The following is a 22,994-nucleotide window of genomic DNA, read 5'->3' on the forward strand; positions in this document are numbered from 1 at the left end:
GGGGCTGCTGCTTTGACGGGGGGTGGGTGGCGATCGGTCAGGTGCAGCCAGGAGAGACCCTGGTTTTAACTGAGAACAGTGGCTTTCAGCTGGGGTGACTCTGCTCCCCAGGGGACATTTGGCAGCGGGGGCTTTGTGTGTGTGGGGTGGGGGAGAGGGGGGTGCGGGCATCTACTGGGGAGAAGCCAGGGATGCCACTGAACACCCAACACCACAGGGCGGCCCCCACCACAGAGAGTGATCCGGGCAAAGGCCAGCAGTGTTGAAGCTGAGACACTCCCCTGGAGAAGGTTGAGAATGCTCACGACCTCCCTTTATTGCTGGTCGTGCTGAGAACGCACAGGCCCTCTTTACTGTCAAGATAAGAATTTTGCTGCTTCCTCCAGGAAGCCTGCCTGCCTTCAGGTATTTGGCAAATTTTTATTAAGTATCAACTGCATACCAGAACCAGTCTAGGTCCTGGCGATTCAAAAGAGCCAAGTCCCTTGTCCTTTCAGACACAGACAATAAACTCACAATACACTATAAAACCGAGGGCTGGTTGGGATAATGTTGATCAGAGAAATAAATCACCACCGTAGTGACATAGCCCAACTGTTATAAGTACTTGGCTCGGGCCCTGTGTCACGCTTTCTTCCAGCACCTCATCATGAAACGCAAAGCGGGAGGGCTCCTCCAGACGCAGTGCTGAGGGAGGGCTCTCCGAGAAGGCGGCATTTGAGCAAAGACCCTAATGGAACGGAAGAAGCCACACTGACTTCCGAAGATGGGGTCTCAGGCAAGGAGGCAAATCACCCCTCCCCTCCCCCGCCACATCACCATTTTATCAGCTACATTCCGCTGGTTGTTTTCACTTTATTCCGGTGCTGGGGGTGGGGTGTACTGAGACAAAAAAAAAAAAGGCTGAACAAAACCCTAGCGGATCTCACTTGTATCCACCCCACTTCTGGGCACCGGGCCCCACCTTGGCCTTGGGAAGGGCGGGGCAGACTGTGTGGGGAGCTGCAGGAGGCACCCCAGGTGATGGGGGGTGGACAGCTTCTGTGGTCCAGTGTCCCTGAGCACCCCCGGACCCAGGCACCGGCCGGCCTCCTGGGGCTCCTTTAAGCCTCCCTTCTAGGTTCCACCCTCCTCTCTCCACCGCTGATTTGGAGAAGGAAACGGCAACCCACTCTGGTATTCCTGCCTGGAGAATTCCACGGACAGAGGAGCCTGGTGGGCTACAGTCCAGGGGGTCGCAAAGAGTCAGACACGACTGAGCAACTTTCACTCTAGGTTCCACCCTCCCCAACCCTCCCACGGAGAAACACACCCCTTGGAATTTCAAGGAACAGTCTGGCAAGAGACACCCGCTGTGCCTTGGTGGCTTTATCATAGCATCCTTGACATTAAGGGAGAGTCAGGAAGCCCCTGTGGGGCTCTGGGACACTGCAGTGGAGGGTGCGGCATTTTTTTTTAACTGGACCCTTAAATAAACACAGCTTCCACCTGTGCTGGTGGGCGGGCGGTGGGAGGGCCACCGAGTGCCCCGGGAAGAAATCCCTGCTCTGGAGCCTCTTTGCCGATGGCGGCACACCCCTCTTTAAACTTGATATCATCACTGTCTTTCACGTCTGAGGCTTCTTCTTTTTTTTTTTTTAAATCTCTGCAGAACTTTTCCATCCACGCTACCTCACGCAATCCTTGCAGCCCCTGGCAGAGGCGAGGTGAGGGCTGATCCCTTCCAGGGCAAACATCTGAGCAAGGCAAGCCGTTCTCAACCTTTCACGGCAGCCCTGCCGGCCGGCCTGGCTGCCCGTCGGCGGGGCAGCAAGTCACTGCCCTCCCCCTGACGGTTTCATTGGGGCTCCTGGGACCCAGGACAGCTCTGGGGTTGCTGGGTTCCCTTGCAGCTCCCAAATGCCAAGGCAGCTAAACACGGTCTCTGTCCCAAGCTACCTCTCCTCCTGCCTCCCCCTCCCACCCCATCCAGGGCTTCTTCCCCCGCTCCCCTCCTCCCCACCCAACCCTCCAAACCCAGCTTGGTACAGAGAGCAGGGAGGTACCAGGCAACACCTGTCCAGGGCCACGGAACTTGAGATCATTTTCCTCTGGTGACCATCATTGTTATTATTATTATTAATGGTTGCAACAAATCCCTGGCTCAGAAGAAACACAGCAACTTCCACCTGCTCTGGAAAGGTCGTGCCCTCCAGAGGCAGGAGCTGGAAAAGCCTAGCACTTTCCAGAAGGAAAAGAGAGAGAGTGGAGAGACAGGAGGGGTAAAAAGGAGGAGGAAACAAAATGAGGCGGAGGGAGGGAAGAAAGTGGTCCTGCGATGTGCTTTATGTGAAAACAAATAAAAAAAATCCTTCAACACGTAACATGCGTGCCTCCTTGCAGAAATAAAAGCCAGATGCTCATCAGGGCTGGCCCTCCCAGGTCCCGGGAAGACAACTGCCGGCCACTCAGTGTTTCTAGAGCCTCAAAGAAACGAGCCACAAACGGACTCAAGAGCCTGGAGAGCAATCCGACAGGATGTAGGTGTCTGAGCATGGAGTCAGCCAAGGCAACGGAAGCCCCACAGGCAAAGCACAAGCAGAGAAATGCCATGAGGTACCGAAGCCCCGAGGGACCTGAAGCCCCTAAAACTCAGGGCAACAGCTGGGTGTGTCCGCCCTGCATCCCACGAGCATCCTTCCCTGAGTTCTCCTGCCTCTGGTTCGTCCCCGCTGGGATGCATCCTTGCTGTTAACAGCCGGGGGCGGGGCAGGGCGGGGAGTTGGGGGCATGGGCAAAGCAGACCGACCTCTGATGATCACCCATGGGCTTGACTTTCACCAAACCTGCACGCACACCCGCTGTCGCGTCAGTTCGGGCCAGGGCGGAGGGGAGGGGGAGAGGGGTCTCTGGGATATCTTGGCACATCCCCCTGCCCCATGGGGTGCAGTCTCTTTAATTGGGGTTTGTCAGTGGCTCAGAACATCCTGATGAAAAGCGGAGGGAAAGACTGCAGGATTAATTGGTGCCCCCCGCCAGCGGGTTGCAGCCCTGGAGAAGCCGCATCCCCTGGGGACCCAGGTGCATGGATCCCGGGGAAGGGGCCTGGAGCCCCAGCTGACTTTGTCCCAGCCGCTGACTCCACATCCCCGCTTAACCCAGACACACAGGGTGAGGTAAAGTAATGGATGCTGTTTCTATTACTGAGACATCGCAATAATAATGACACTCATAAGACGAGCTGAAATTATTCCACATAATGGAAAAAAAAAAAAACCAAATGCTAGCCCTGATTACCAGTTGGAATATGGATGATTCTTACATAATAGATGACCTTCTCTCCCGGGGAGGCCGGCGCGGGGCCAGGAGGGCCTCACGGCACACAGGGACATGGGGTGGCAGGGGGGACAAGTGGCTGCTGTCTTCCCTGCCTTTTTCGCCCACATGCTGAGGGATCCTGGGTCACAGCCAAAGACGAGGAGAACGGCAATCCAAAGTCCTTGGGCTCCACTGTGTTGGAAGCACAGAACACTCTGCCTGAGAGCGCTAGGACTGCACCCAACCCAGCTCCCCTCCTTCCCCTAAACTAAAGGCATGACATCTAGGCCTGTGCAAGTGAGGCAAGTTTTCAAGTTTCTAAGGCATCGCCTTTGATGCCTTTAAAAAATCCTGGCTGAAGAAGCCCGAGCTCCCTCCTCCAGGAAGTCTTCCTGGATAAACTCAGTCTAGTCTGGATTAAATACAACCTCCCTCTCTTCACTCCCTTGACATCCCACTCATGTTTCTCTCATCACATCTGCACAACTGCACAGTAACTCTCAGTTTCCCTGGCTGTCTCAAACCATGATATTTTTTAACCTGGGCCCCTCTTGGCAGGGCCAGAAAAATGTCCAGGGACCAAGAACTCATTGAATCTACCAGACTGAGTGATACCACAAAATCTCCAAGAGGAGAGAGGAGAAGCTATGTAACAGAGAAGACAAAAAAAATTCGAGTGAACACAAAACATCTAGGCTTTGAGAAAGAAAGACAAGGGGATTAGTGCAGAGATGGAAGGAAAAGGCTTAAATGTATCAAAGAGCTTTTCTTCTTTAATAAGATTTTTTTTTTTTGATGGGGACCATTTTTCAAGTCTTTATTAAATTTGTTAAAATCTCGCTTCTGTTTTATGTTCTGTCTTTTTGACCTCAGCCTGAAGCTTCCCAAATGCGAAGTTAACTATGGAATTCTAGCTGTATTTAAAGCAACATAAGCATGCTATTGCTCAAGCGATCTTTGTAGAGACCAAACCTTCTCCTATTTCTGATACCAGATTACTATTCATAATCAAGCCTATTTAATCACGTAAAATAGATTCTAAAGCACCACACAGTTCTCTCTGCAAAGATACCGCTCTCTGAGAGTCTGCAAAGATAGCTCCTCAATCATGGTTCCACGTAAGCAGCTCTGAGCTGTGTTGCAAACAGTCAGGCCTCCCACTAGCGTGGTTCATAGAGAGGTGGCACCAGGAAGACTTTTCCAAACCACTATGCTTATTCTTGTAACTCGAAATACAACTTTTCCTCAAAACAATAATACAAATCTAAATGAAGGCAAATATCGAGGTCCAATGAAGCATTTTCTTTCTAGCCCTCACTGATTAACTGAGACTTAATCCTAGGAGTCATTAAAATATACGAGAAAATCCATGCTGAGCCTTTTCTGCCTTCTCAACAGTTTGAGAGTCCCCAGCTGATCTTTCCAGGCAACATGTTCTGACTTATGTGATCATTTTGGAGAATATCAGATCCCTTCAGAAGTCTGCTCAAAGACAAGATTTCTCTTCTAGGGGGAAAACAAATGTGTATCAGACACTTATTGTTAGCAATAAAATAACCCAAAACTTAGTGGCTTAGAGCATAAATTAATCGCTATTGCTCATTAGGCTACATTCACCTGGGCACCGCTACTCACCTACCCCGCCCCAGCTAACCTCACCTAGACTCGCTTGTGCACCATCTGTGGTCGAACCCTGGCTCATCTAGGGGTTGGATGGTCGAGGACGGCACGTGCGGGCTGGTGGCCAGGAGCTGGCTGGCTCTTGGCTGAGAAACCTAGATCCTTCTCCATGTAGCTGTCATCCTCCAGTAAGCGAGACTGGGCTCATTCACGTGGCAAACTCGGGTTTCCGGGGGCAGCAAGAGAAGGAAACACCCAATGCCAGCTGAGACTCAAGTCTCTGCTTGCATCACATCTGGTACCACAGTAGGTCAATGGTCATCCAGATGGGAAGGATGGAGAAGCCAACTGTACCTTCTGGGGCAGAGGGGGGACCCAGGGTCACACTGTCATAGTGTGGATGACAAGAAGGAGAGGATTCGCGGCCACTTCTGCCAACAACCACATCACATAGGCACAGACAGACAAAACGCAGCCTGCTCGACCCACGGGTGAAACTCACAAACTCAGCTTCATTCTCCTAAAAGAGTGCTTCTCCAATGGGGACCCAGGGACACATTCACAGAGATCTAAAAGTTCTCCATAAAAAACTTTTTTATTTTGTATTTTCATTTAAACCATAAAGAAAAACTAATCATCTCACACGCTAGTAAAGTAATGCTCAAAATTCTCCAAGCCAGGCTTCAACAGTACATGAACCGTGAACTTACAGATGTTCAAGCTGGATTTGGAAAAGGCAGAGGAACCAGAGATCAAATTGCCAACAACCACTGAATCATCGAAAAAGCAAGAGAGTTCCAGAGAAACACCTACTTCTGCTTTACTGACTATGCCAAAGCCTTTGACTGTGTGGACAACAACAAGTGGAAAATTCTTAAAGAGATGGGAATACTAGACCACCTGACCTGCCTTCTTGACCTGTATACAGGTCAGGAAGCAACAGTTAGAACTGGACATGGAACAACAGACTGGTTCCAAATAGGAAAAGGAGTACGTCAAAGCTGTATATTGTCACCCTGCTTATTTAACTTATATGCAGAGTACATCATGAGAAATGCTGGGCTGGAAGAAGCACAAGCTGGAATCAAGATTGCCGGGAGAAATATCAATAACCTCAGATATGCAGATGACACCACCCTTATGGCAGAGAGTGGAGAGGAACTAAAAAGCCTCTTGATGAAAGTGAAAGAGGAGAGTGAAAAAGTTGGCTTAAAGCTCAACATTCAGAAAACTAAGATCATGGCATCTGGTCCCATCACTTCATGGAAATAGATGGGGAAACAGTGGAAACAGTGTCAGACTTTATTTTTGGGGGCTCCAAAATCACTCAGATGGTGATTGCAGCCATGAAATTAAAAGACGCTTACTCCTTGGAAGAAAAGTTATGACCAACCTAGATAGCATATTTGAAAAGCAGAGACATTACTTTGCCAACAAAGGTCCGTCTAGTCAAGGCTATGGTTTTTCCAGTGGTCATGTTGGATATGAGAGTTGGACTATAAAGAAAGCTGAGCACCGAAGAATTGATGCTTTTGAACTGTGGTGTTGGAGAAGACTCTTGAGAGTCACTTGGACTGCAAGGAGATCCAACCAGTCCATCCTAAAGGAGATCAGTCCTGAGTGTTTATTGGAAGGACTGATGTTGAAGCTGAAACTCCAATCCTTTGGCCACCTGATGCGAAGAGCTGACTCATTTGAAAAGACCCTGATGCTGGCAAAGGTTGAAGGCAAGTGGAGAAGGGGACGACAGAGGACAAGATAGTTGGATGGCATCACCGACTCAGTGGACATGAGTTTGAGTAAACTCCAGGAGTTGGTGATGGACAGGGAGGCCTGGCATGCTGCAGTCCATGGGGTCTCAAAGATCGGACACGACTGAGCGACTGAACTGACTGAACTGAATAATACCAACTGTCTGAATCACTAGGGTGGTCTCTTTATAGCCAAATCCTATGGCTGGGGGTCAGTGCTTCTGCCTTTGTGTTGATGATAGAGTGAGTACCAACCAGTACTGCTTTCACTGTTGAGGGCTAATTGTTGAGGGTGAGCTCAATAAACAGAGGATGAGACTCTGGGCCAAGCTCAGGCAGACTCCGTCGTGGAGCCCTGTGTACATGGGGGAAGTTTCCAGGAAGTCCCAGAGCAGCCTAGGGAAAACCGCCTCCTTCCAGCAGTGTTCCCGGGACAGACCTGCCAGAGGCCCAGGCAGCTGATCACTGCAGTTGGAACCCCTGGCTCTTGCAATCGGTGGCTTATTTTTAGCGAAACCTTGTCTGCCACATCACAAATATGCTGTTGACGTTTGTTTGATCAGTTTCCTTTTTTTGATGTGAACTGACACGTTTTGGTTCCATGACTCTGCAAGAACCGAAAAGCATAAGACTAGTGTATACCTACGCTCTGGCATAGTAAGGCTGGTAAATGTGTCTCTAACAGGGCTTCCCTGGTGGCTCAGATGGTAAAAAAAAAAAAAAATTTGCCTGCAATGCAGGAGACCCAGGCTCAATCCCTGGGTCAGGAAGGGCCCCTGGAGAAGGAAATGGCAACCCACTGCAGTATTCTTGCCTGGAGAATCCCATGGACGGAGGAGCCTGGCGGCTCCATGGGGTTGCAAAGAGTCAGACATGAGTGAGAGACGAACACTACTGCACTCCTACTAACGGGACAGTAAAAACACCTTGAACCAACACTGGGACTGTGTGAGATTTATTTCCTTTTAAATGAAAACGCATGTTGAGTCAAAGGGGGAAAACACAGCCTACAGGGTGAAACAATGGATTCTCCTCCTCGAGGCCTCCCTCCTTATCAACTGTCATTCAGAATATAGTACAGTCATGTCTGGGATGTCCCTCGTGGTCCAGGGGATAAGACTCCACACTCCCAATGCGGGGAACCCGGGTTCGATCCCTGTTGGAGGAACTAGATCCCACATGCCGCAACTAAAGATCCTGCGTGCCAAACGAAGAGCTCACATGCCTCCTGCCCCAACTAAAGCTCCACGTGCCGCAACTAACACCTGGTGCAGCCAAACAAGTAAGTAAACGTTAAACATACACAGAGCGGCGTCTGCCTTCACGTGGCCAACGCTGAGAGCTCGCCAGCCCACAGTGACCTCGCAATGGTTTCTCTATGGACAAAATCACGGGAATTGGTGGAGGTGCAGTCACGCCTCTCCGTGCCGCCTCTAGCCAAAGGAACGTGTTGACCCAGACGCCACACACACGTCTGTGTGTGGACGAGAGGCTCCTGAATGACCCCTTTTGTCCTGCGAGGGCATTTCCCAGAGCTGTCTGTTGACTGAGAGCTCCAAGAGGAAGGATTCCACAGATGTGGGAACTCTGAGAACGTCTGTGCACACGTGGATAAAGCCTCTGAGGCCCAGAGCAAAGAAATGCTTTTGTTTAAACCTGCATTTCCCACACCAATTTGGCCGCACACAGAACTTAATAATACTCAGCAGATGAAATTTCAGAGATCAGTGCTCAGAGCATTTCTCTTCTGTTCCCCACACTCAGAACATCCAGCAAAACAGCTCTCCATATGCTGTGATAGCATCACATTTTATCTGGGGAAAAAACTCAAAAAACTGGATGGGGCATCTTGGCCTCAGAGTATCTATCACTTTCACAAATACAGATCTGTTGATCACCTTGAAAAAACATAATAAACAGTAACGATTTATAAAAAAAATGAGTCAGTAGAACATATTGTGTGTTTCTCCCCTTGTAGTCACACCAGCTGGAGATTATGAAAACCAAGAAGGTAATTATTCTATCAAACCCAACCCTTCCTTTGTTATATAACTATAAATAACAATAATAAAATTATACATATAGGAAAAAGTAGTCTATTACCATTGCTCTAAAAGACATCTTTATCGGAGAACCACTGAGGAGAAAAAAAAACAAAAAATGAATATCAGGCTTATCACCAATATTTATAGCTCTGACAACCGTAAAATCATAAAATGATCTTTTCTTGGGTCTAGGAAGGAGAGAGGGAAAGAGCATCTGTCAGAAAGTCACGACCCACAGGGTGGACTGATGACTCAAGAGGCCTATGCTCATAAGATTCTGGTGAGCAACCGAAGTACTAAACCAATGAGGCACCGGATGCACAGTGAGTGGAGGCAGAGAAGATGCAGTGGGCGGAGGCAGAGACAGAGGGGGTGGAGGCAGAGACAGAGGGGGTGGAGGCAGAGACGGAGTGGGTGGAGACAGAGACGGAAGGGCAGAGGCAGAGATGGAGTGGGTGGAGACAGAGAAGACGCAGTGGGCGGAGGCAATGATGGAGTGGGAGGAGACAAAGAGGAGTGGGCGGAGGCATAGAAGACGTAGTGGGCGGAGACAGGCAGAGGCAACAGTGGAGGGGGCGGAGACAGAGACGGAGGAGCGGAGGCAGAGAAGGGCGGAGGCAGAGACGGAGGGGGCGGAGGCAGAGATAGAGTGGGCGGAGACAGAGACAGAGTGGGCGGAGACAGAGAAGATGCAGTGGGCGGAGGCAATGATAGAGTGGGAGGAGACAAAGAGTGGGCGGAGACAGAGATGGAGTGGGCGGAGGCAGAGAAGACGTAGTGGGCGGAGGCAACAATGGAATGGGCGGAGACGGAGTGGGCGGAGACAGAGACGGAGAGGGCTGGAAAGAAGCATCCTTGGTGTGGACCCCGATATTTGTACAAACCCTCTTGTCTGTCCCACGGTCAGTTTCTAACTGCCCTTTCTTGTATTATCACTCTCAAACCTCAAGAACTTTTTGTGATGTAGACAGATGGCATCACTACCCCTACTATGGTTGAACTGTTGCACCCCCACCCCCCAACCCTGCTGCTAAAATTCATATGTTGAAAACCTAAGCCCTGGTCCATCTGAATAAGATTCTGTTTGAAGATGGGCTCTTTAACATTTTCTTTTGGCTCTGCCACACGGTATGTGGAATCTCAGTTCCCTGACCAGGGATTGAACGCACGCCCCCTGCAATGGAAGTGTGGAGTCTTAACCAATGGACTGCCAAGGTAGAAGTCCTAAAGAGGTAATTAAAATGCAGTCATTAGGATAGAATCTAATAATATGACTGGGTGTTCTTATGAGAAGAGGAAATCTGAACACAAACATGCGTGGAGAGAGTATGGTGTGAAGACACAAAGACAAGAAAGCTTCCACGAGTCAAGGAGGGGGGCCTGGAACAGACCATTCCCTCGTCACTTTTTCTTTTCTTTTGAAAGTTGCTCAGTCGTGTCTGGCTCTTTGCAACCCCATGGACTATACAGTCCATGGAATTCTCCAGGTCAGAATACTGGAGTGGGTTCAGTTCAGTTCGGTCGCTCAGTCATGTCCGACTCTTTGCGACCCCATGGACCACAGCACACCAGGCCTCCCTGTCCATCACCAACTCCCGGAGTCCACCCAAACCCATGTCCGTTGAGTCGGTGATGCCATCCAACCATCTCATCCTCTGTCATCCCCTTCTCCTCCTGCCCTCAATCTTTCCCAGCATCAGGGTCTTTTCAAATGAGTCAGCTCTTTGCATCAGGTGGCCAAAGGATTGGAGTTTCAGCTTCAACATCAGTCCTACCAATAAACACCCAGGACTGATCTCCTTTAGGATGAACTGGTTGGATCTCCTTGCAGTCCAAGGGAATCTCAAGAGTCTTCTCGAACACCACAGTTCAAAAGCATCAATTCTTCGGCGCTCAGCTTTCTTTATAGTCCAACTCTCATATCCATACATGACTACTGGAAAAACCATAGCCTTGACTAGACGGACCTTTGTTGACAAAGTAATGTCTCTGCTTTTTAATATGCTGTCTAGGTTGGTCATAACTTTCCTTTCAAGGAATAAATGTCTTTTAATTTCATGGCTGCAATCACCATCTGCAGTGATTTTGGAGCCCAGAAAAATAAAGCCTTTCCCTTCTCCAGGGGTCAAACCCAGGGATCAAATCCAGGTCTCCCGCATTGCAGGCGGATTCTTTATCAGCTGAGCCACCAGGGAAGCCCAATCATCACTTTTAGGAGGAGCTGACGCTGCCGTCACCTTGCTCTTGGCCTTCCAGCTTCCAGAACTGAGAGGCAGTAAGCATCTGTTGTCTAAGCCATCCGGCCCGTGGCGCTCTGTGAGGGCAGCCCCAGCAAACGAATGCTGCTGCTGTTGTTCTTTAGTGGCTCCGTCGTGTCCGACTCTTTGCAACCCTCTGGACTGTAACCCTCCAGGCTCCTCTGTCTGTGGATTTCCCAGGCAAGAATACTGGAGCGGGGTGCCATTTCCTTTTCCAGGGGATCTTCCCAAAACAGGGATCGAGCCTGCATCATCTGCTTGGCAGACGGATTCTTTACCACTGAGCCACCTGGGTAGCCCCTGTTGAAGACGACCGAACATGAAAAGTAAGTCAGAGAAGGACTGGTCATCAGAAGGGACAGAGGTGCCCTCAGCACTACACTGGGGGCCCCGACCCATCAGATATGCATCCAGGGAATCAGAGTGAGAAGCACTCACTCCAACAGGCCAGGAGAGAAAGAGCAGCAGCAGTCCTGAGATGTCAGGGAGGTTTCAGTGTTTGTCTCCTGAACCATTCCAAGTAAAACATGACTTTGCCTGTGGTCCCCCGGGCCGGGGGTAGGGTGGGGTGGACAGGATGTCGGCGGGGCCCTGGGGCACGGGGAGGACTCCACAGCATCGTCCCTCCCTCACTCTCACAGCCGAGGCCTCTGTCCGTCCCCCAGCCTCGGCCCCTGCTCACGCGGCCAGCAGCCTTCTCAGCAGCGTCCTGTCCCCACGGGGCCTGGGCCACCAGGATCTGAAACCTCAAACCATTTCTGGAAACAGTCTCTCTGCTTCCTGACAATCGCTGCCTCCAAGGCTGAGACACACGGCTTCCTAAATGGACCTGTTGTCCGGGGTACACAGTCCAAATGAAGCCAGCTGGAAAAGGCAGAATCAGGGGCCAGTTAGTGACTCCAAGGAGGGTGGAGAGGGGAGGGGAAGACTGGACGAGAGTGGAAATCCTTGTGCACTTTTGTGCTGAGGAAACAGCAAATAAATGGCAGACAAACCACTTCAAAGGAGAAGCTGTGGCTTTGAAGAATACGTTTGAGGGTTTTAGGTTTTTTTTGTTGTTGTTGTTTTTTAATGGGGCTTTATCCAAAGTATCACTCTGCTTGGAGCAGAATTAATTATTCAGCTGATCTGGACTTGATAAGGGTCTGGCAGCTGAGAAGGGAATGAAGCAGCTTGCTTCTAAAGAACGCTTTTCCTGCTTCCTGCTGTGGGTACGCGGGGGCCAGCATCTTCCCCTTTCTCTCTCTTCCAAGCCGCAGTCTTAGAGCAAACAGCCAAGCTGAGACACAGCAGGCCTGCGTGGCATCTCAGCTGCCACACGGCCAATTACCACAAATTCAGGGCTGCAAGCAACAGTCATCTCTTATCTCTCCGTTTCCATGGTTCAAGGACCTAGGAAGGGGTTTGACTGGGTCTGCTGCTCAGCGTCTCACCGGGAGGACATCGAGATCACGGCCGGCCGGGGCTGAGGACCCATCTGAGGCTCTCGTCCAAGTGCACGGGTTGTTGGCGGAACTCGGTTTCTTGCAGGTGAAGGACCGAGGTTCCCACGTTCCCAAGGACCGTGGTACTGGGGACTCCTCCCAGCAACCAGAGGCCACCCTGAGGTCCTTGCCAGGCATTCCCCGCCACTGGCAATTTGCCGCACGGCTGTTGGCTTCTTCAAGGCCAGCAGGGGACGCTGTCTCGCTTCATAGCCTTCTGATTTCAAGAAAGGCCCAGGCTCTGGCTCAAGGACTCACCTGATTAGGTCAGGCCCGCCAGGACACTCTCCCTATTGATGAGCTCAAAGTCAACCGTTAGGTCACCTGAGCTGTAATCCAACGAGAGTGACATCCCACTGAGGGGAGGGGATTCCATGGCGTGCACACCTGGGGGCGCAACTCTTAGGGGCCGTCTCGGGGTTCCCCCGACCACAATCCTGGTCGTACAAAACTCTCTCCTTAATCTCCCCGTCACCCTGAGCTTTCTAGACTCTAAATGTCTCTTTGGTGACTAAATTGGAAGCCATATATATGGACAAGATGTACTGTCCTACCAACTCTTTGTAACACCAACTCTCCAAATCAAAGCCCCGACCTCATAGAACAAACCTAGTGTCTTCTGTCTCATCAATAAACCTCGGCAAGGTGGCGGCACGTCCCAGAAGTTCTGCCAAGCAGAGGCTTCGGCTCGGCCACCGTGAGGAAGAGATCTACAGAGGCCACGAGGCCAACTGGGGGCTTCCCAGGTAAAGAGCCTGCCGGCAGACGCAGGAGACATAAGAGATGTGGGTTGGATCCTTGAGTCAGAAGGATCCCCTGGAGGAGGCCAAGGCAACCCACTCCAGCATTCTTGCCTGGAGAATCCCATGGACAGAGGAGCCTGGCAGGCTACAGTCCCTAGACTTGCACAGAGTCAGAAAAGACCAAAGTGACTTAGCACGTACCCACACACAGGGCCAACTGAGCCATTAGGTATAGGAAGTGCAGTGCTCCAAACACCCTTCTAGGGGGTCCCTCAAAGTGTTTTATTATAAAATAAGAAGAAACAAATGAATAATAATGAGACAAAATAATGAATCCAGGCTAGATTATATTCATGTTTACACCAACATAGCTATAAAAAATTTATATATATATTTGATAGGGGGTAAAGTGAAAGCCACTCAATCGTGTCCAACTCTTTGTGACCCTATGGACTATAACCCGCCAGGCTCTTCTGTCCATGGGATTCTCCAGGCAAGAACACTGGAGTGGGCTGCCATTTCCTTCTCTAGGGGATCTTCCCAACCTAGGGATCAAACCCAGGTCACCTGCATTGCAGGCAGGTTCTTTACCCTCTGAGCCACCAGGGAAGCTCGTTTGGTGGGGGAAGGGGTCCCACAAAGACGTCTACACAAAGACAAAAGCTCCTACAGCCCCCTAAGTCCAAAGGCAGGCCAGGCAGCGGTGCCTCTTAGAGGTTTTCCTTGCACAGTGCTTCCCGAGGGCATCTGAGCCTGTCTCAGGAAGAGGGCTCAGGCAAGTCAGCTTCCTACAGCGCTGACCTTTGGACTAAGTGGATTGAAAGTGCTAAGGGACAAACCGGGACAGGTGCCCGGCCATCCCCGGCCAGTGCCGAGGTGGTGATTAGTCTGATGGGAACAGACTGGCCCGAAGTCATAAACACTGGGCTGATGAGGCCACGTTTGGTCCCTGGATGAGCCCCGGTTTACGGCCAACTCCTAATGACCACCAGCCATCTCACCGCTGGGAGCAGATGGCCTGCAGGGGGACGTAAGGACATAAATGAAGCAAGTAAAACCCTTCTCAAACGCCAGGGCGTGGGCTTAAGACTATTATCAACAAGGTCATGAGGATCCTCATCTTATTAAAAAGGAAATAGAGAAGTTGAGCCTGTCACCGTGTCAGAGGTGTCAGAAGTCTTGGGGTGACGCTTGGGCACCAGGATGGAACCAGGAGGAGAGAGATAACAACACGAACTGGAGGAAAGAAAGGGTGGAAAGACGCCATGAGGGATAAAAGCACAAAGGAAAAAGGCTGAGTGGGTGAAAAGGAAGCCAGGATGGGCAAGGAAAGCAAGATGCAAGGAGAGGCAGGGGTGCGATCCCCGCCCCCCAGGAGCCATGAAACTGGGACAGACAGGAAGCTCTGTTATTAACATTTCAGTTCTTGTTAATGGAACCAGGGGACTCAGACTGGACAGTCCCTAAGGCCTGCTCTGCACCCCGCCTTCCGTAAATCTACAAATCTGCTTGTGCTCAGTCATGTCCGATTCTTTTCGACCCCTCAGGCTGTAGCCTGCCAGGCTCCTCTGTCTATGGGATCCTCCAGGCAGGAATACTGGAGTGGGTTGCCATTTTTCTCCTGCAGGGGACCTTCCCGACTCAGGGATCGAATCCGAGTCTCCTGCATTGGCAGGTAGGTTCTTGACCCACTGAGCCATCTGGGAAGCCCCACAAATCTCTAGTTCCAGACAAAGACATCAGTCGTCACCCTCCAGAAGGGACAGTCCCACCAACCACTCCTCCTCCCCTGACCCTAACTGTCCGAGCTACTGAGACGGTGCGTCTTGGAAAGAAAGGTCCTTGGCTTCAAGGTGGGACCGCATCCCAGGTGGACCAGGAAGACAAGCCCAACAGATGCCAACACCAGCAGAGGGCAACGGCACAGTCACTCCAGATCCTCACGGGCGTCTGATGGTGGGGGCACAGGCTGGGACTTCTCACGGCGGAGGGTAGCAGGTAGCAGTAGAGGCTCCTTGTGGGAACGTCACACCCACTGGGTTCTCAAGAGGAAGAATGCCCCACTCTTCTGAGGATAGATTCCCCGGCTTCAAGGCAGAGACTGAACAGAGAAGAACGGGACACCCACACAACCAGCCCAGACTCTTTCGGGCAAGGGCGCTTCTCCCCAGAGGGTGATCTGTAGATGACAACTTCTTCCCCACCACACAGGGAAGCCGGGAAAGAGCCGCACATGAAAGATGTGAACAAGGTGATATGTATCTAGATATTCATGGGCCTGCTACAGATAGATGGGCTTCCCAGGTGGCTCTGGTGGTACAGAACCCACCTGCCAATGCAGGAGACGCAAGAGACATGGGTTCGATCCTGGGGTCAGAAAGATCCCCTGGAAGAGGGCATCGCACCCCAGGCCAGTATTCTTGCTGGAGAATCCCATGGTCAGAGGAGCCTGGCGGGCTACAGTCCATGGGGTGGCAGAGTCAGACACACTACAGTTAGATACTATACCTTTTTTACTATAGGGAAAGCACCTGCCAAGATGAATGGGCGTATACAAGCATGTGTGTGTGTGTGTCCCTGTTACCTGAAAGACTCAAATACGAACACGTCACGGCATAAATCCTCAAACCGGCCTCCACATCAGAGTGCCCTCCTGGGAAGGAGGCCAAAGGATTGATGTGTCCACTGAGAGAGGCGGACTGATTTAGGAGAGAGAAGTCACAAGCACCCCGCCCAGAACTAGACAAGTTCTGACACAGGGGAAAGAGCCTTTTGCAAGAAAAAAACAGACAGGCAGGAGGTACTGATTGCCTTTCTCCATCGCGAGGCAGCCGCAGGTTGAACAGTATAGGAGGCCGTTCATGCCATAACCTTCTGAGCGGAGGCAGGAGGCCAGCAAACCAGCCTCAGATCAATGAGAGAGCCGGCTGGAGAGACGGTCATTGCCAGGACGTGCGAGGCCAAGAAGCGAGGTTAATATCCGGGGTTAACTGGATCCCGGCACCTGGGCCGCAGAGCTAAGGTGAGCACTCTCCTCTGCCTGCCCAGGTCTTCGCGTGCAGCTGTTTGCTGCCGCTGCCTCCCGCTGAATCATTGAGATGGTTCAAAGCCCGCTCCCCCACCCTCCTGCTCCATTCTCGTCCTCCAGCGGCCTCATTCCTTCTCTCACCTGACACATCCCCCTGCTTGCCCCGGGCTCAGGAGCGAAGATAGAAGATTCGTGTGCTCCCGGTCTTGGGGTGGGTGGAGGGAGGAACCGGAAAGCAATATTGGGATTAGGTAGGAGACACAAATGCCTATCTGGAAAATGAGCTGTTGCCCAGGAAACCCCAGGAACTATGGGGGAGGGGGTGCGGGGTGGGGGGAAGGAAGGGAAGGTGCCTGGTATTGGATTTAGAAGGATGCCCCATTAACGTAAACACGGACAGGTCCGTGCAGGAGACAGTGTGGACCCGTCACTGCAAACTGGCTGCTGGATGCTCCGTGTCCGCTCTCTGACCAGGACAGTTGTGTGGAGGGAAGCGGGGGAGAGTCTGAAGAGCCGCTGGCGGAGCTCAAGGTTACAGGAGGCAAATGACCCAAGGGCTGTCCGGTCCCGCGGCCGGCCTGACTGCAGCCCACCCGCCTCTGCCGGGGGCCTCCGCTGGCCTGTGGGTGCAGGTGGGTGGGCGGAGCCAAGGACCACGTGACGTCCACAGAGGCCCCGCCTTCCAGGCAGCTTTCTGCTTGTCCTGACCACCGCTTTCTCAGCTTTAAGTCTGCTGAGAAACAGGCGCTTATTGCAGGGGACGAGCCCCGTGCCAGCAGCCACCGAATCCAGGACTCAACTGTGTTGCACTAAGGCAGGATTTCCCTTTTAAGCCTGAAACACAGAAAATTCTCAGCATATGTGCTGTCGAGCTGCCAGACAGGCAGGGAAGAGAGGCATTAATGAGACAAAGTGGATCACGAACCCCATCAGCTGAACATCGACACGAGAAACCCAGCTTTGACATCTTGCGGAGGGCGCCCTCGCTGATGAGAAGGAAGTCAGCTGTGATACAGCACGATCTGCCCTGGAAGACTCTTGTTCTAAGCCTGTTCAAAAGGCGACCAGGGCAAGAGCTGAGAGAACAGCGATCTGGGGGCGGGGTGTAGCTGTCAAAGGACTGTGAGTCCTGGGGTCACGCAGGGCTTCTAACCTCCCCAGGCAGGGAGAGGAAGTTCAGTTAGTCGCTCAGTCATGTCCAGCTCTTTGCGACCCCATGAATCGCAGCACACCAGGCCTCCCTGTCCATCACCAACTCCTGGAGTCCACCCAAACCCATGTCTGTTGAGTCGGTGATGCCATCCAACCATCTCATCCTCTGTCGTCCCCTTCTCCTCCTGCCCTCAATCTTTCCCAGCATTAGGGTCTTTTCAGATGAGCCAGTTCTTCACATCAGGTGGCCAAAGTATTGGAGTTTCAGCTTCAGCATCAATCCTTCCAATGAATATTCACGACCGATTTCCTTTAGGATGGACTGGTTTGATCTCTGTGCAGAAGGGACTCTCAAGAGTTTTCTCCAACACCACAGTTCACACTTCCACTGGAGAAGGCAATGGCAAACCACTTCTGCATTCTTGCCTTGAGAACCCCATGAACTGTATGAAAAAGGGGAGAGGAAGCCTCCCATCCAAAGCAAAGCAGGGACCCAACGGGAACTCGTTTCTCCTGAACCGACTCCAGCAGGCTCAGCTCCAGGAGCCCAGCATCCTCAGAGCCCCGCCCACTGGGCACTTCCCCAGGTACCATCCATCGCCACGAACTGAGATGCTCAGCGAGAGCATCCCTGCCCACCTCCCCAGCATGCAGGACACAGGCTGACCATCCGAAGTACCTGCCCTGTGCTGCTGGGTGATACAACTGAAAGGCTGGTTATCCTGCCTAGGGATCACCCCGGCCTCTGGTTTGCTCCCGCCCCGTTTCTGACCACTCCTTGCTCACCCAAGGGGAGGCGGGAGGAGGGAGCAGATAAAACACAGAGCAAGGGCTCGATGTACACAGCCACCTCTTAGCACAGATTTGGGAATGGTCGAGAGTTGGAGTGAAAATGAGATTTTTGGTCGCCAGTTACCTCTAGAAACTGCCTGCAAAAATAATCAAGGTGTGTATGCACCATCCCTTACACACACACACACACACTCACTCACACACACACACTGTCACTGTCTCTTTTCGAAAACCAGTTTATTTCTCCGGGGGCAAGAAGAGTTCTGGGTGGGTTGTTCAGCTCTGCCTCCCAGAGAAAATGGCACGATGCCCCTGATTTTAATGAAAATCTCGCCCTTTATTCCCAAACCCCTCCTGAGAATGTGTTTTCTCTGATTTTCTATCCAGATGGAGAGCAGACATAAAAGTCATGAGAGTGAGACCGCCATCAGCTCCCGTGAGCAACAGCTCTTGGAGGAAGTTTGGCTCTGAGGGGAGCAGAGAGCAGACGGGCCACAGTTCCAAGCAGCTCCCAGCAGTCCTGGGCCGGGGCAGAGCGTGCGGACCCGGACCTGCGGGTCAGACTCTTCCATCCCCCAGGAGAGGGGCCCCCTGGCACCAGAGGGGGACTGCTGTGAGGAGCCCCGTGCGTGGGCTCCCTCACCCCAGTATAACCAGGCACAAAGTGGGTTTACAGCTTCTTTAAAGAAGAGAAGCCAGAACAAGAGCAACAACAGAGAAGCCAGGGGCAGTGAAGGCACTATAAACCTCCAGTGAAGCCATTTGAGACAGAAGATTTTACCTGCAGAGCAGCTGTGGTTTGCAAAAAGGAGATGACATTCCGACTCAGGAACACACAGACCCAAGTTCTGCCTCCAGCCTGTGGGGGCTTGAGCTTCCTTCCAGAACGAGAATAAAGACATTTCCACGAGTTTAACAGGACGCCTGGCATGCAATAAGCCCTCAGTTAACATTAGGTGTGATTTTCATCAACACTATTATCATTGAATATTACACAGAATACTATTACTGGGACTGTCTCAGCTGCGGAAATGACAGGGAAGGGGGAAGAAATGGACTGGTATAGTTGAAACAAAATCTCAATGACTCAGACCTAAGTGAGCGTATAAAAGGCATGTCCCAGTAGAGACAAAGATATAGAGATCAGATGTCTGGACATCAAGCAGGGAAAGCAGGGGTAGGAGGAGCTGGGAGGTTGGGACCGACATGTCATTTGCACCGCGGATGCCGGGTACGGTCTGGGGAACTAACGAGAACCCCCTGCACTCTCGGTGCTCTGCGGTGACCTCGATGGGAAGGAAATCCAGAGAGGGGGGGACGGGGGCTTCCTGGTGGTCCAGTGGGGCTAAGACTCCGCCTTCCAATGCAGGGGTTGCAGGTTTGATCCCCGGTCAGGGAGCCAAGATCCCACACACCTCGTGGCCAAAATAACAGAACATAAAATAGAAATAATATTGTAATGGATTCAATAAGAGGCTTTAAAAATGGCCCATGTCAAAAAAATCTTTAAAAAAAGGAGGGTAGATATATACACACACACGCATATATATACACACACACACGCATATATATACACACACATACGTAGGCTGATTCACTCTGCTGTACAGTAGACACTAAACATTGTAAAGCAAATATACTCCAATAAAATTTCATTTTAAAAAAGAATGAGATGAAAAAGAATGCAAGAAAAAAATTAGTAAAATCAGTGTTTCATTAAAAGAAAAACAAAAAAAGCACATCCCACAGTAGAACAGAGACATTTCAGGGTCACCATCCATCACTTTCTGCCTATAACAGGGATGATGACCCCCACGGCCTTCACTGCAGGAAAGCGGACAGTGAGGACCCGTGGGCCGGGGCGCTGGAGGGGAGGGCCCGGAACCCCGCCAGGTTTGGCCGTGACCACACGGATGGCTCCCCTCCGCCCCGACCTGACCTGTCCATTTGACAGGCTCACTCTGCGGCCTCCCCCTCCAATCATAAGCCTAATATTTACCCAGAGAAAGCAATATTTGTGTGCGTTGCCATCAACGATCCAGTAAGTATGAAGGCAGAAAAGAGGCTGCCTGCTTATGAGGCGTGAGGGCAAACACAGCCAGCTCTTTAAAAAGCCGTTGCCGTGATCAATACCCTCGCCCATTTCCATGCAGGGGCCCTGGGCCAACCGAGAAACTTCATTATTATTTGCCATTGTTACATCCCTCGGAGAAGCTTAAAAAGAAAAGGTCACTGTTTCCGAGTTTGTTCCCCTCCATTTGCCAAACAGATGGTTTCCTGGGGTCTGCGGGGCCCTTCGCACCCACCAAAGGCAGCCCACGCCGGCCGGCCTGCTGGCGCTGACTCGAGAGAGGGCAGCGCTCCATGCCGGAACCCCGGGAGTCACCGCATTCAGCGCCCGGCCGCCTGCCCCCGCCTCCTCCGCCAGGGTGAAGCTGGGCACCGACCTCTTGTCGGACATTTATTTAGGCCAGAATTCAAAAAATAAATACCCAACTCCGTGGTAGGTTGGGTAGGAAGGGAGAGAAGGCTGTGGGTTGCCGGACATCACGAGGAGCTCCTTCAACCTCGCCCCCTCCTTCTGGGCAAACACAGGGACGTCCCGCCGAGCCCTTTGCCCGCCACGGACCCCTCCAAGCCTTCCGCTGCGCATCCCTTTTTAAAGGGAATTTGAACTGACAGTAAAAGAGAAAAATGACAGAATCCCACTTTTTCTTGCACAGAAGGCAGTTCAAATAACTAGTTAAGATTAGGTTAGAAGAGGGACCTTCCTGATGGCCCAGTGGCTAAGACTCCATGCTTCAGTGCGGAGGGACCGGGTTTGATCCCTGGTCAATGAACCAGATCCCACATGCCGCAATAAGATCGAAGATCCCATGTGCCGAACCAGGGAATCGACCCCGAGATTGTCCAGAAACAGCGGGTAGGATGACCGCCTGTTAGACAAGCCTCAGTCAAGCTTTCCACACGGGGTGGAATGTCTGTCCAGAGGCCAGCACCTTCCTTTCAGCTTTAGGTTCTGCCCTTGAGGTTCACACGGTCACCGCCATGGATCCCCTCCCAGGACACTCTAACGGCAGCTGCAAAGCTCCTTCTGCTGGTGGCCAGCCTCACATCCATCCAACATTCTGCGAGGCTGGCCCTGACGGGACCACCGCATGCTCCCCACTGTCCTGGAAACACAGGGCTAGGGTTTTGCGACTCAGGCAGAACGGAGTCCAATGCACAGCTTTACCATTGCTTTTAGCCATTTAGTCTTGGGTACATTATTTACTCCAGTTTTGGGTTTCGCCAACCATAAAATAAGGGCTTCCCAAGTGGCAGTGGTAAAGAATCCGCCTGTCAATGCAGGAGACACAGGAGACGTGGGTTCAATCCTTGGGCCGGGAAGATCCCCCAGAGGAGGAAATGGCAACCCACTCCAGTATTCTTGCCTGGAGAATCCCATGGACAGAGGAGCCTGGCCCACTACAGTCCATGGGGTCTCAAAGAGTCAGACAGGACTGAACGACTGAGCATGCATAACACATAACCATAAAGTAGGAGCAAATACTGCCTATGATTCTAAAGCTTAAGCAAAATCCCTGTGCGTTGCGTACCTCACGATGCCTGGCCCGCCTTGGCCGTGAAGAGCATCCAGTAAACGTTCCTTTCTCTGCTCCGCCCCGCTACAAACGCATTTTGTCTCTCCCCGCATCAATTCTGGAGGTTGCTCTTGGACAAAACAGCAGATCCAGAGAGGTCTGAGTCACAGCAGCCTACTTAACAACCGAGGTGGGACACGTTTGGACAAGTCCTCACCCAGCCTCCAACTTCATGACTTACTCCTCAGAGCAGCTACCCCAATCCCTCCCTCCTCCTCTTTCGCTTCCAACCGATACTCAAATATCTGCCAAAATGGCTAGTGTTCTGAAAGCATCAAACTTGAGGTTGCAGGGGAGACAAAGACGCATTCCAGGGGAATTCCCTGCAGGTTCAGTGGTTAGGACTCCACACTTCCACCACAGGGGGCACAAGTTTGATCCCTAGTCGGGGAACTATGTTCCTACATGCCATGCAGTGTGGCAAAAAAATAATACTGAATTTTTTCTTTTAAAGATGCATTACAAATGGTCTCTGCACACCAGGAGGCTACAGTCCATGCGAGCAAATGTATACGAAACAAAACCAGTATCTAAAAAGCACCCTGTGATGGGGACGGACATTCAGAAGACAGGTGAGATCATCAGAGGTTTTCTAGACGAGTCACTGAGGTTGGGTCTGAGATTTCTGAACAGACTGAGGATCAGAGACCCAGGCTGTCAGAGTCCCTTTGGCTCTAGCCATCTAGGTTCTCACCGCATCTCCCTACTTAATAATTGACGTGGCCTCCAGCCGCAGAGAGAACGAGAGGCTGTCTCATGTTCGAGGTCCCTGTTGAAAGGGAGTGAGTAAACGGACAAAGCAGGTGACCAAATAGCTGACCCCACTGGAGGACGGTAAGACGAAAACTACAGGAGGCCCCCGTAAGTTAACGATTACCCAAGAGAGCAGGCTTACTTAACCACAGGACCAAGCAGGCTTGCTTTGCAGCAAAACCACGCAACAGAAGCTCAAGACAGGGCCCCCGACCATAAAACAGTGGGAGCATGAGCCCCACATCCTGCCCAGGGAGCTCAGTAAGTTAAGGAGCCCTAGGACGAGCTCTCTGCACATACAAAAAAACAATGACCTGTGGACCTAGCTTGACCATGCAGGGACAAGGAAAGACCCCAGCCCAACCTGGAGGAGGAGCTGGGGATGGAAGCATGACGTCCACTCGAGAAAGACAGAGGCCGTCTGCCG

At 51.7% G+C, this 22,994-nt stretch overlaps 1 protein-coding gene across 7 annotated transcripts in view; it reads right to left on the reverse strand.

Moving 5' to 3' along the window:
• The window catches only part of SLC39A11 (solute carrier family 39 member 11), a 365,940-nt gene that overhangs the window by 177,592 nt on the left and 165,354 nt on the right, over positions 1 to 22,994 (reverse strand). The gene's annotated exons all lie outside the window — the stretch shown is intronic.

The sequence above is a fragment of the Cervus canadensis genome, chromosome 1 (assembly GCF_019320065.1).
Source record: "Cervus canadensis isolate Bull #8, Minnesota chromosome 1, ASM1932006v1, whole genome shotgun sequence".
In the NCBI taxonomy this organism is placed as follows: domain Eukaryota; kingdom Metazoa; phylum Chordata; class Mammalia; order Artiodactyla; family Cervidae; genus Cervus; species Cervus canadensis.